General features: G+C 40.1%; 1 protein-coding gene across 2 annotated transcripts in view; it reads right to left on the reverse strand.

The window, feature by feature from the left end:
* siah1 (siah E3 ubiquitin protein ligase 1) overlaps positions 1–6,973 on the reverse strand; it is a 34,510-nt gene extending 27,537 nt beyond the window's left edge. The window contains exon 1 of one of the 2 annotated variants that reach the window (XM_020604403.1): positions 6,866–6,973. The gene's annotated coding sequence lies outside the window, so the exon portion shown is untranslated. Of the gene's footprint in view, positions 1–6,794 lie in introns of both variants that reach the window. The other variant, XM_020604402.1, reaches the window with a different exon arrangement.
* Positions 6,974–10,865: the final 3,892 nt, after the last annotated feature.

The following is a 10,865-nucleotide window of genomic DNA, read 5'->3' on the forward strand; positions in this document are numbered from 1 at the left end:
AGTTCAAACAGGTGCAATTAATACAGGCAATGAGTGGAGGATAGGAGGGCTTCTTAAAGACAAACTAACAGGTCTGTGAGAGCCAGAATTCTTGCTGGTTGGTAGGTGATCAAATACTTATTTCATGCAATAAAATGGAAATAAATTATTTAAAAATCTAACAATGTGATTTACTGGATTTTTTTTGTAGATTCTGTCTCTCACAGTTGAGGAGTACCTATGATGAAAATTACAGATCTGTCCATTTTTTGTAAGTGGGAAAACTTGAAAAATCGGCAGTGTATCAAATACTTATTTGCCCCACTGTACATCTACCCATAAACCCCTCTGCTGCATAGGTATACGTCGACACCTACACTCAGTTGTGGACAAGTCTAAATTGCTTGTACCTGTGTGCGTCTCTCAAACTCCAACACAAACAGAAATAGGGCGCCCACAGTAGAGACTCTCAGGATATCATTTTATTACATAACTTTTGCTACAAATATGTACTCACCAGTGTGGTGGGTAGTCTTCTGAGATTTACTCACCAAATAGAAAGGCCACCCGCATTTGGTGCCTGGTGGGTGTTAATTTCAATCCTTCCCCCAACACTATGAGGGTGAGTGCAAACTGACAGTTTTTCTACTGAACAACTTAAAAATGTTTTCATCCAGCTTCACTCTGTGCAGAAATCCAGCTACTCAGGATAACAGATGATTCATGTGAGTATCCAAGACCTTTAAAATTAAAATGGTCCTCTAGGATTTTGTGGTTTAGGCAAGATTCCATGTGGGTCTGGGGATAAGGCATTTCTTGTACACGTGTGTTGTCCTGAACAGGGCAGTTTCAATATGGCAAAGTCATACAATGACTGCAGTGTGCAAACAAATTTCTAAAGGTAGCTCAGTGTTTTAAAGTACACACCTGTGAGAACACAGCATCACAGATTTTCATTTTAGTTATTTGATCAGGGGGCCGATTTACACTTAGGATTGATGCAATTAATCAAGATAAATTGCGTGGTATCACCAGAGAAGTTAAAATGCATATAAAAAAAAAATTAAGACCTGCAAGCAGATTTGTTGCATTTCCAGTCCAACAAGAAATTGTACCACTCCCCTCCTAATCAATGCCATGCAGCTCTCATGCCTCCCTGGTGCTTCAATGTATAAAAACTTGATGGAGACTTGTTGTTTTGTATTAAGTAAAAAGGGCCAGATAATACATTTCCAACAATATGAACTTTTTAAAATTAATAATCAGGGGTTTTCCTGGCTCAAACTGAGGCAGAGGTGTTGCAATCCTGATCATGTGCACTGTACCCTCAATTGGCTCAAGCAAACACTTTTTAGAAGCAATGTATTTTAAGAGTTCTAATAATTATAGAACTAAGTTATCACATTAAAGCATATTTTATTATAAAGATAATAAAGTGCCCTGTTCATAAATAAAAACATAAAAGCAGCGTGTTAACACATTTAATAAACAGAGTTGTTAAAGATCTCCACAAGTTCATCAATGATATGGCTGCTTGGATATTTGGTGTTAGCGATAACCTAGGGGCAAGAAAGCAATTACATCAAGGTTAACCTACCTGACTGTAATTATGTGTTCAGTTTACAATCGTGTACTTAAATTGCTACCGAATTTACATTCAAACAACCAAAATAAACACAGAACCCTACATAAGAAATAATGAGGTGGGGCCCCTTTTCTTAAGGGATTCATATACTATTTTGAAGCAGCCTTCAAAAGCCCTGTGATCTGTGTTAACAGGTGCAAAAAAAGCTTCCCCATCTCTAATGTGTTTTTCCTTTTATTTTTCCACTTTATGGCTAGCTGTCATGTCATGATTTTTTTTAAGTATCAGTGTGTAATTTGTGCACAACTGTCTCACAAAGCCAGCAGCAGCCTGCAGCATGAGGGCAATATGGTTTTTGGCAAGTATTATGTCATTCCCTCCTCATTATATCCGAGCCACGTAAGTTTGTCCAGCCACTGCAGGTCACAACTACTTGCTAAGTGTCTTTGAGAAAATGTTGGAACATAAAAAGGGATATTAAAACTGTGTAAATGTCAGTTTTACATTAATACACACCAAATGACTTGGCAACTGAATGTCACCCTTGCCTTGACTCCTCTCCTGCACTCCAACTCTGATTCTCTCCACCACTGGTCCCTTCCACTCATTGTGGTTATACACTACTCTCAGACCCAACATCTTCACCACATCTCATCAGTACCATAAATTGCAGTTTGCCATTTTAACTACCTATCATACGCATGTCTGCTCTATGTTTCACATGCTCTCATGATTTTCCTTGCACACTAACTTTTTAAAAGTAACCACTGATTCTACAAGCCTTATCTGCAATGCTGAAAATATTACACTGATGGGATGTAACCAAGACTACGTTCACACTGCTGGTCTTAATGCTCAGATCGGATTTTTTGCCGAAATCCGATTTTTTGCGCTGTTGTTCACACAGTCATTTAAATGCGACTGCCATCTGTCTCATGTGTGAACGGTATACGGCCCTGAGGTGACCCGCATGCGCAGAAGAGGACATGACGTCAGACACAGCGTACTGTGTTTGCGAATATAAAAATGGATGCGGCTCGTGATAGCATGTGCGTAGCGATGTACCAGTTAATGTGCAATCAAAATAAAGAAATAATAAGAGGAAGAATATCAAGAAGAAGGACAGCACAAATATTGCCTATGGCCTCGCCTCCTCCTGCGCAGAATTGTGACGTCTGTCGCATTTCAATGACATAAAAATCGCATGAAATGCGACTTGGCCGTTCAGACTGAAGTCGCATTGCAAAACATCGGATATATATCCGATTTAGGACCACATATGAAAGTGGCCTGGGCCGGATTTGAAAAAAATTGGATTTGTGCTGTTCACACTGTCATAAGGAAATCGGATATGGGTCACATTTGGGCAAAAAGATCAGATTTGAGCTACTTCAGCCTGCAGTGTGAATGTGGCCTATATCTGGGTGGTATAATGGTTCATCCAGTATACAAGTCTTAATTTCAAAAAAGGTATGAATTTTTCCATATACCACCATACCGTAGCAGAGCTGTAACAACAACAACAGCTGTAACATTTCAATAAGCAGCACATTATATAATCTTGCTCGGCACCAGAAGCACTTTGAATCATTAGCCATTAGTACATTTTAAAAAATTACATAGCTGAAAAGCATGCTAGGTACACCTTGCTAGCTAGCCAGGTAGCATAACAGCAAATAGGAGAGGCCCCATTGCTACAGTAGATTGTGGAACAGAAAAGAGAGACCGAGGATGAATAAAGTGAGAATGAAGATGCTCCAGATAATATTGTGTCCAAGAGAGGAGCTGTGTCTGCATTTTGGAAGTCTTTGATTTTAAAAAAGACAGGAAGACTATATATACTGCTAAGTTTCTTGAGTCACTGTTGCCAGTGTTAGCAACACTAGAAAACTGCTAACTGCTAACCCAATATTACAGAAAAGCAAGCTGGAAGTGGAGCCAACGTTGCAATACAGAGCCACCACATCAGTGTAATTCTGCAATTACAGTTACAAATAACAGAAATCCACCATGTGTAATGCTTTTTAGAAAACAGTGTTTTCCATGAAGACACCCACCAGAACACTGTTGAAAGCTGGAGGTGGTATGAAATATGATGAGATGGCCACCTCCTGATTTCCCATGCAGGAAATACCCTGATATTTATTAATATGCACAGCAGGCGCTTCTATTGAGCAGACTAATGATTGCCATATTATTCCACTACAGACACACCGTTTAGGATTTGCTATACCAAACTTAAATGACTTCAAAGGCTAGTAGTCATAATGTTCTCTGGTCCAATTCATTGTAGTATTACTAAAAATAAGAGTAAATACCTACATTCATAGAACCAGGGTTTGAAATTAAGTCCAGGATTGCTTCCAATAATAATTATTTTTTTGACTGACAATTTGTCTTTAAGAACAGCTCATTCTGGACTACAAGAGGGAGAAAGGAGGCACACACAATCCCATCTATATTAACAGGATGGTTGTTGAACAAGTCACCAGCTTCAAATTCCTGGGAACCCAAATTTCAGAGCATCTGTCCTTGACCACCAACACCTGCAGCCTGGTTAAGAAGGCTCACCAGCGCCTCTTCTTCCTGAGGACACTGAAGAAGAGCCACCTGTCTTCAGCCATCCTGGTGAACCTCTATCGCTGTGCCATTGAACGTATCCTGACCAGCTGTATCACAGTCTGGTATGGAAACTGCTCTGTCTCTGACCACAAGGCGTTGCAGCACGTGGTGAAAACTGCCCAACGCATCACAGGGACTCCACTTCCAACCACTGAGGGTGTCCACAGGGAACGCTGTCTCTGACATGCTCGCAGCATTCTCAAGGACTCCTCTCACCCTGCTCACAAACTGGTAGACCTCTTGTCCTCTGGGAGGTGCTTCAGGAACCTCCGGACCAAGATCAGAAGAGTCAGGAACAGCTTCTTCCCCACACCTGTCCCCTTACTGAACTCTTGCCCCCATTGACCTCCGCTGCCTTCCTCTATACCACTACACACACCTCACCCCCCGGGACTTATGCAATACACTTCTGTTACCTGTAATGCTGAAGTGATCTGTTAATTTGCACATACTCACAGAATACTGCTCTGTTATTCATTTGCACACCGTACAGTACATATGCAGATACTGTACTACTATTTACATCTATTTAACTGATGTAACTTATCTTCTTATTCTGCACTATTTCATTCCATTTCATCCCATTGCACTAGTGTTTTGCAAGGTTAATGTACTTTATCCATTACTCGTAATTTAAATCCATAAAATCTGTTGTATATTGTACATTACCTTACATATTTTACTGTAAATATCAATTGTACATATCTATCAGTAAACTACTGCACACTCTGCACTGCTGTTATTGCACTTCTGGTTATATACTAAACTGTATGTTGTTGCCTTGCACTTGTACATGTGTAATGAAAGTTTAATCTAATCTAATTTAATCTAGTCATGGAGAAAGAAATTTGTATGTTGTCATTTTTGTAATTAAGCAGTTAAACTATGTGTAAGACATCTACTTCACCACTGATGTACTGAAAAGACTTCATATAGTGTCCTTTAATAATATCCAAAATAAATGTCTTAATATTTCTGTTTAGTAATAAACAGAAATTGTTAGTGTGGTGATCAGAGGTGATTTGTTTTGTTATGAACAAATCCCCCCCACCCCCGACTCAGGGTCTCCCCCAGGAAAATAGTCAGCAGAGACTACCACCTCTAAAACAGGGAACCTCCAATGTAATACTCTGTGAGTTGCCCTGGCTTCTGACAATCTGTTTTGTTATAAGCACAGTACATATTATATGTTTGTACAATACACTACAAATTAGGCTTCGACTGATGAGATGCAGTCAACCAGAGAGCTGAGAACACATTAAAACACCTCACACACATTACCTACACACTGCCACAAATACCAAGTGAGACTATATACAGTTGCTGAACCTGCTGAGTATTCTGGCTTAGTCAGCAAAGACCACATGTCTCTACTGCCCTAAAACATCAGGCCACCCAACATAGTAATTTATGGTCATTCAGAACTTTAGCAAGCAAGCTCACCATGCCCTATTACGGCATACAATCACACTAAAAGATCTGCATTTTGCATGCACTTCCTTGAGTAGTGTTTTCATTCTGAAATCATAACAAAACAAATCACCTCCGATCACCACAGGATCAAGTCACAATCCTAACATATCACATAATCAGTTTGTGCCTTTTTTGTTGCTGCATTTTTACATTTTAATCTTTTGCACTGATGGTGACAATACTAGGATCACTTCCATGTGTCCAAACGTTACTCTCCAGTAAGTCTAGAGATTTCACTTAATTCCCAACAGCGTCGTCCCTGCCCAACCTGAGCAGAAACCCATTAGTCAGACCAGCAATGAACACATGTGGACTATATTCCCTTACACTTACTTGACTGAGGTACCTTCATTTTAAGATCATATTGAGAAGCTATTAGTTTTATTCCTGACAGTTTAGTTCAAACATCTACAGGTGTTCACGGTAACAACTGTTCAACTCCTTTAATCGCAGTGTACACTGAGATGAAGGTGCATTAAAGCAGATCGTAGACACCAAAAGAACAATAACATCTGAATGTCAGCTTTTAGTAGCCCCTTACCCCCGAGACAGGTCAAGCACACACACACACACACACACAGCCGTTACTCATCACTTCCTCCACAGACATAAAAAAAACTTAGCTGGTTATGCCAGTAAAGCTGCTAGACAAAACAATGCCGTTTCTGTTGACCTGAACTAACTTGTTTTGAAGGCAAAACGGCATCGTCTGACAAGGAGACGACGACGTAGCCTAGCTGGCATTAACTGTTACAGGAATACAGGCCTCATCTTGCCGTACAAGTACCCCTTAGCATACTAGCTAGCTGAATCGATGACTTGTTAGCTTAGCGAGTGTGTGAACGAGCTAAGAAACCGATAACATTATTAATGCACAGTTCTAATAACCATGTTTGCGTACCATCCATACACCACTCACGTGCACACCATAGACAACAATGCTTTTAAGACGTCAAGACACACAAAATATCGACACAGCTAACCAGGTTTTTAAGAAGCATAGCAAGCTAACGGCCAACGTTAGCACGGCGCTAATGAAGGAAGCTAACATTTGCTACAGCGGTGCTGTTGTTTTCTACAACCCATACTACACTGGAAAATTCAATGTTTCATTCGCCACGACACACCCGCTTACCTCGGATGAAATATCCTTCAATGCGCTGCGGATTTAAGAATGGCTGTATGGTGAGATTACAGAGGCAATACCTGTCTTTATCGTGTTTCACTGACTAGCCCGGTCTACACATTCGCCTTGCTCCTCCAGCACAGACGAGACGCCAAGCGTTAAGTACCAGGGGCTCCAGAGCGCGCACAGTTGTTGAAGTTTGTTCCGGGAGCGCGCTCTGCACGAATCTGAACAAAATGGTCCAAATGGTACAAAATTATTACCTTACTGAAAACAATAAAACATCAGCCAGAGACAAAGAAAAAGAGAAAGCAAGAGAGGGAAACAGACAGATGTATCTGTGTGGGCATGATCTACCCAGCAGTGTGACTCTTTGCATGGATGGATTATAACACAACGGGACCCTGGGCGCAGATGTGTCAACGGACCCCCCAGCCTTATACATAAAGCAAGACACCAAGACTGAAATGGACACATTTTGTTTCATCCTTGGCTCTGTATAGCAAACATTTCCCTCACCCATCTCTCTCCACAGCAAAGCTACTCTTCAGTCCCGCAGCTGTTGGTTTCCTTATTATGACTCACTTTACATGAATAACAAGGTTAAAAAGGTGTAATGCGTGGCTGTAAAGGCCTAAGAAAAGAAGCTCAAATCTAGAAAAATCCTTACTTCAGTCTGCACATAGCAGAGAGCAGGAGCAGATCAGGACAGTGGATTCAGTGCAGCTTCAAGTGTACTAGTGAGTCTTAATACATACACCAGTAAAATTTTATACAACAAGCTTTGGGCTAATTTTTATTCCCACTTCACACCTGGTTAGTAGTCACAGCACAATTTATGTTTCACTTTACTTTCAGTTCATTTTGCATTCACTTCTCCAGTTCATAGTAAATTTACCATAAGTGTAATCTCCTTGCCTCTGTATTGTATTGTAATTAAAGAAACCACACATATTTAAACTAAAAAGCTTTAACATGATTTGACAATTAAATGAGTGACAAAAGTTTGCAAAAACAAATCCAGCTTCATTTAGATTAATGCCTTCAGAAATTCTGGGACCTGGCTGACTGATTATCTTCACTGACATTTCAGGAGTGTGCATGAAAAACGTTGTAACAATTTGACATTTAAATCATTAATGACATATTGCATTAGTTTTAAAGGTGTATTACCTGGATTTTATATGTTGGGCTCTATTTTCCTACCAGTGCACTTTCTGCCTTGCCTCATTCGCAGTCATTATGCAGTTTTCCTCGGGCACAGGTCTACCTTTTGTTGCTCATTGGTGTGTTTGATATTTCCTGCCATGAATGAATACGCTTACTCTGAGGTGGGATGAGAGGCACAGTTGAGGCCGTGTTTATACTAATTAGGCAGCAGAGTGCAATTTTGGTGCTGGTTTTGACCTGAAATAGTGATAAAGATAACACCCACTTAGGCCACTTATTATTGCTATCGCAGGTGTATTTGCAAAATTCCTGACAATCGCATGGCCTGGGAAGTATGAGATCAGGTACACACATGTATTCTAATGGGCACACCAACTTCAGGTTAACCCATAAATCCACAGCTGATCTGCTGGAATTCACTGTGAATCATTTATTGCATATCATGATTATTATTTTTAAATGCAATAAATAAACTAGTCCTCGGTATGTGGCTATAAACATACCAAACAGTGTTGGTGTGCCTCAGGACACACCAGTATCCTACTTACAGGATGATAAAAAGATAGAAGGTTAAATGGGTATTATTTACCCGAACAGAGCACAATATCTTTCTGCAGGTTGCCCTGGCCCTGGAGCTCTACGTCTCTGACGAGCAGTCACCAGCCACATCGACCTGATCAGTGTTTGATTGTTTGTTGTGTCTTGTTGCTTTTCTTCTTTTGTCTCTCCTCTATCCACACACCCCAACCGGTCGAGGCAGAAGGCCGCCCACCAAGAGCCAGGGTCTGTCGGAGGTTTCTTCTGTTAAAGGGAGTTTTTCCTCCCCACTGTTGCCAAGTGCTTGCTCAAGGGGGATTTGTTGGGTTTTCCCTATGTAATAATATTGATAACAGTAAGGTCTAGACCTTACTTTCTAAAGTGTCCTGAGATGACTTTTGTTGTGATTTGGTGCTATACAAATAAAATTTGATTTGATTTGATTTGATTTGATCTTGTCTTTGTGGTGTATTTAATTAAATATGGATCAGAAAGGATTTGCAAGTCATTGTATTCTGTTTTCATTTACATTTTACACAATGTCCCATCTTGATTGGAATTGGGGTTTGTACACAAAACTATAAACTCTGGAAGGATGCAATAAATTGAAGGCTATTTTATAAAAAGAGTTTAAAAAAAATCCATAAAAGTTAGTTCATAAAGCTGAATTGTTAGGAGAAATTAAACAACCTTGCTAATAAACTTGGGATTTGGGTGGTAGAGAGGGTGTCATGAAAGACACTGTTGTGCTGCATTATGGGAATTGTAGGATCAAGTGTTTTTTTGGCTTGTCACATACAGGAGGCTAGAAATCTGAATATTTGCTGTTTCAATTTTGACTACATTTTACAGTAATACTGCTCAAGATAGTGCTAACCTGACAAAAAAGCCAATTTTGAGGATGTCACTTTTTTCATCAATCAACAAGAAAAAGTATTTCAATAGCCAGGCATGGATATGTGAGCCGGCTTCCGTACAATGGTGGGAAGAATGCAGTGGGCAAATAAAGAAGGACTGAAGCTACAGAGAAGCCAGAGTGGAGTATGAAGGAGAGGGGTTAGGTGAAAGAAGGGAGAGGAAGTCAGGAGAGCCAAACCTTAGGAAATGTTAAGCTGTGCTAATGTGCTGGAGGAACTTGAATTTCTGGTTGGACATAACATTGTTTTGTTTTGTTTTTAATTAAATTATTATTGAAGGGAGATGGGGAAAATGATGAGTAAAAGACACTGAAACAGTGGTGTGAAGTGGTCAAGGGAGATGGTTTGAAGAGAATAGAGAGGCTGAGAGGAGAGTTTGACAGGAAGGGAGGGAGGATATGAGAAAACAGTAGAAATGGATGTAAGAAAACAAGGAGAGGAGTAGATACACAGGTTGGGGTGCAAAGGAAAGTTAAAAGAAAAGAGAGGGCGAGGGAGAGGAAAAGGTAGCTGAGAACTGTTCTTCAGCAAATTCCAGACAAAATGTTGCTTTGTAGTAGATTCTTATCCTGAATCCATTGCAAATTCTGCTGTGGATTTCTGAGGCTCCTCACTGAGGCGTTGTTTATTGCTGAGATTCTTGTGGAAATTCCAGGCCAGACTTGATGTGACCCCCTGTGGTTTAAACTCCAGCTTCTGTTGGCTGACAGGAACAGAAGGTTTCAGATATGGGATAGCTGAGTATGAGGCAGACAGCTGGTTGAATTGGGAATATGTTTGGTATCTGAAGCATTATGGATTTGCTGCTGTTGACATGCCACTGTGCAAGAGAACCTATGGTTTTCGCATAATTATCATTTACATTTTGTGATTCACTTCAATAGCCACACTAGTAGTTCTCAGGGGGTAGACTTACTCTCTCTCTCTCTCTCTCTCACACACACACAGACCCACCTACACACACAGACACACAACCCTACTTGTCTTGTTTTACCTACTTTGTGGGAACCAATGCAAAAATGTTCACATCTTAATAAGTTCAGTATATATTCAGCTAGAAAAGCCATTCAGGTATTAAAATGTTCAGCTCTTCTGGGACATTCCGGCTTGTGTATTTCTTTTTTGAAACGTTTATACTTTTTAAAATATTCAGCTATTTTCAGCAAATTTTTCCACATTCAAATGAATGGGAAAAATTTTCACAACTTACTACGTTAAGCATACTTTCAGATAGAAACACTATGTCAACTGTTGTCAGAACTGACAGAACACTATGTCAGAAACTCTTCAGCTAGTCATACTGTACAAAGATTTTTTATATCTTTTATGCATAATTGCTTTTTACATTTTATGTTTCATTTCAATAGCCACACTCTAGCAGTCCTCAGGGTTGGACTACTCTCTCTCTCTCTCTCTCTCTCTCTCTCTCTCTCACACACACACACACACACACACA

Source organism: Monopterus albus, unplaced genomic scaffold (assembly GCF_001952655.1).
Source record: "Monopterus albus unplaced genomic scaffold, M_albus_1.0 scaffold65.1, whole genome shotgun sequence".
Classification (NCBI taxonomy): domain Eukaryota; kingdom Metazoa; phylum Chordata; class Actinopteri; order Synbranchiformes; family Synbranchidae; genus Monopterus; species Monopterus albus.